Below are 3771 nucleotides of genomic sequence, written 5' to 3' on the forward strand. Positions count from 1 at the left end.
GATCGACTTACCTTGCTTCTGTAGAGTTGAGTAACCGACGTGGAAATCTTCTTCCATGTGTAAACCAGTGACTCGAATCTGAAATAAAGTAAAGAACACATTGTACAACTCAAATCAATGAATTAAAACTTACCTTACTTTTGATGAATTGTGTCTCAGCAGTTGAAATCCTGTTTAATTTCTGCATGTGAAATCTGAAACAGAGCAAAGCAAAGTATGCATGGTAAAAATCAAACAAAACACAGGTTCAACTTACCCTTTGTATGTTCCATCCACTTTCTGACCTATGGTCCTCTTCTTGAATCGTCTTCGTCTCTAACTGCAAGTACACCTGAAACATAAAAGCATGCACAAAACATCCCATATAACAACTATTTGTACTTACCATATGATTGCTTTTCTGTTCAGGTCAGCTTGAAAACCCATCACTGACAACAGCATCTGAAAAATAGTACAACACCAACAAACAAACAAACAAACATAACATATCATAAAAACAGTTTAACACAACAGATATGAGAGCTCTCGCAACCACGTCTGTTCTGTTCGACTGTCCAAAAGCAAGTGACAGTACTTCAATTCACTAACATTGAGAAATTCTAAACTTACCTTCAAGGCTTGTTGAGTAGCTCCAAAAACAAGACTGCTTGGCTCCACTGTTCACTCCAACTGTCATATCATCACTGGATAAGCACTCCTGAAATGTATTAAAACAAAACATGCATAGAACAAACATTCAGTCAAAAGTACTTACCTTTCACTTTGTCACTGCCCTGTGCTCAACTCCAGTCAGCATGACATCTCTGCTTGAAAGTCTGAAACATATAAAAACATGCAATGCAAAACAAACATAGTTACTTACCTTCTAGCATATTGTTGGAGCTCCAGAAAACACGACTGTTCACTCCAGCTGCCAGACTTAAACTGCCAGCACACATCTGAAAATCTGAACAAAGCATTCATGTTCATACTTTACTAGCCGTACAATTAAAGTTACTGACATACTCATCATCCAAAATAGAGTACACGAAAAGCTAGCTAGGTTTACCTCTGTTCATGTGTATACACCAAATGAAACCATGATGATAAAGTAACTCACTTTATCTCTTCTTTTGTCAAAATACAAGTGTTCATAGTGGAATGAAACAGACTTACCTTTTCGTTTCCCAGCTCTGTTCAAATCATGTCAGGTTTTCATCTCATGTCAAATCTGAAACGAACTAAATCAAAACATGCATAGTATACAATCATTGATAAAATTTCGAAACATTTGTATGCTTCATAGCTCTGTGTATTTTCACTTTACAGATCACGGACAGCTGGCGACCACAAAAGCGAAAACATTTTTGTACTACTCAAACATTGCTGTATTAAGCTCACACTCATGAACACCAACCGACAGAGTTGTTATAGAGTGATAATCCCTAAAACTGTACACAAACGAATCAAAATCAGTTTTCATTCATCATCGTTTATTGAAACAAATTTATACTACAATAGTCAATACTCACCACAGCGCACTGAAATGGAATAGAAATGTTACAGCATGCAAATACAATTTAAGCAATATCATATCATTCATCTACTATGTTTGCAATCATTTTTCAATCATATGTTCGTTTCCCCAAAGTAGCTCATGTTCTGTTCCACCATCATACACCATCATCGCTAATCACAACATATCGACACTATATCAGTACTGAGTATATTCTAATTTCTACCCAACGCATTACACTTCTATACAAGTAAACCTGTACAAAACGAATCGAAATCAGTTTTCATTCATCATGATTTATTGAAACAAATTTATACTACAATACTCACCACAGCCCCCTGAAATGAAATAGAAATGTTACAGCATGCAAATACAATTTAATCAATATCATGCATATCAACAAAAGCGATTCAATACATTGTCGTTTAATATTTTTGCAACATTTTTCCATCATATGTTCGCTTCCTCAAAATAGCTCAATGAATATTCTGTTCCACCATCATCCACTATTATCGCTCATCACAACATATCGACACTGTATCAGCACTGAGTAATTTCTACCCAACACATTACAACCATCATACATCATCACGCAACTTGTAAACAGTAAAACGAAAAAAATTTGTACTCACGTTTTTTGTAGACAGCAGCTCGATGAACACGTCCGCACAGCTCGACATCTGAACCTCAACTGACAGTCAATCGCTTGACACCACAACATAAATTTAATTATTCACAACAGTCAGAGCTTAAAAAAACACGTCCGATCAGTCCGATGTCAAAACTTAAAGTGAAGTCAAGTCGTTCAAAAAAATTAATGTAAGTCAAACATTTCATATATAACGCTCACAAAATTTCGTTGTCAGTCAATACTAAACGTTCAAAAGTTAACATCGCATAAGAGTATGGTTTCATTTCACAACTCAAGTCAAAGTCAAGTTGTTATCTCATAACAATAACCTAACACTTCAGTCATCCAGTCATTCAACAACCTGAGTACCAAGTCGCTATTCTATAACGCGAAGTCAATTTTACTCTCAAAGTACAAGTCAGTAAAACTCAAAACTTTTCATCAATAGTCAGAGCTCACGAAAGTACGTCCGTCTTCGTCAACGTTCAAAAGTGAACTGAAACTTTTTAATCGTAAAAATATTTCAAAGTCAATTTTTTTCATAGCTCACAAAAACAAGTCTGTCTTTGTCAAAGACCATCAGTCAACTAAGATTCTGTCATAGTAAAAAAAAATTAAAAGTCAAAACTTTTTTCAGAGCGCTTTAAAAACACGTCCGTATTGGTCAATATCCAAGTCGCAACTGAGCGTTCTTTACCCGCGCAGTTCAAATTATAATGAGGTCACGACGTCGAGAGCTTCGAAAAACACGTCCGAACCCTTCAACGACCAAACGAAGAATGACAGAAAAGCACATTGAAAATGTTTATTCTTCATGATTTGAGTTACGATTGAATGTGTATTTGATGAGAAATCAAAAAATCATACTTAACATGCAAAAATCCTACAAATATTGACTTTGTGATGATATTTTTTCATGACCATACAAGCCGAAATATTCACACCACAGCTTGAATGGGCATACAAATTGATAAGCATGAGTCCGTACAATCCATCCAGTATTTCCTTCGAGTTAAAGCAAATCCATGGTCTTTAGGTCTCAAATCTTGTTATGAGGCGTACCCAACGCAGATTTTTAGAGTAAATGTAAAAACTAGAAAATGCGTGTAGAGATCTATATTATAAAAAAATCTAGTCAAACATAGATTTACTAACCTATCATTCTGAAATAATCCTAGATCATATCAAATATGTGAGTAATCCATCAAAATATTTATTACTGAACATTTAACATCAGCACAAAATATTCCCGTATACCCATTTAGTTTTCTACATAGCCTGAACAATTCAATATTTATTTTCAATTCCGAGAACTCAAATGTTTTCATGACGTTCGACTGACGAAAGCAGCTCGATATGATTTCGCACTAACTTTATTAAAGAGCAACTATCGCGCTGTGATTTTTTCAACTGTGTTTTGTGATTTGTACTAGTACAACGAAGATATAGAAAATAAATATCAAACCACATATATCAAAATGTTCAGCACACTGGCGCCTACACAATGATATACAAATAGTATGGTTATGTGTACAATTGTTCTTGAAAATTTGAAATATCGAGAAAATTTGCGTTAAAATCAAAATTTCATAACTCGCGCGTTCGATTTTGTATACACAAATAGTACCAGTATGAGCGCATCGAA

At 34.9% G+C, this 3771-nt stretch overlaps 1 long non-coding RNA gene across 1 annotated transcript; it reads right to left on the minus strand.

Annotated features, from left to right (window-relative positions):
• Positions 1-262: 262 nt before the first annotated feature.
• On the minus strand, positions 263-2600 carry LOC127845451 (uncharacterized). Its single transcript, XR_008033227.1, has 3 exons — positions 2128-2600; positions 1156-1220; positions 263-946 (listed from the first exon to the last, which is right to left on the minus strand). It is a non-coding gene; the product is annotated as an uncharacterized LOC127845451 (long non-coding RNA).
• Between the last annotated feature and the right edge of the window lie 1171 nt (positions 2601-3771).

Source organism: Dreissena polymorpha, chromosome 9, assembly GCF_020536995.1.
Source record: "Dreissena polymorpha isolate Duluth1 chromosome 9, UMN_Dpol_1.0, whole genome shotgun sequence".
Classification (NCBI taxonomy): domain Eukaryota; kingdom Metazoa; phylum Mollusca; class Bivalvia; order Myida; family Dreissenidae; genus Dreissena; species Dreissena polymorpha.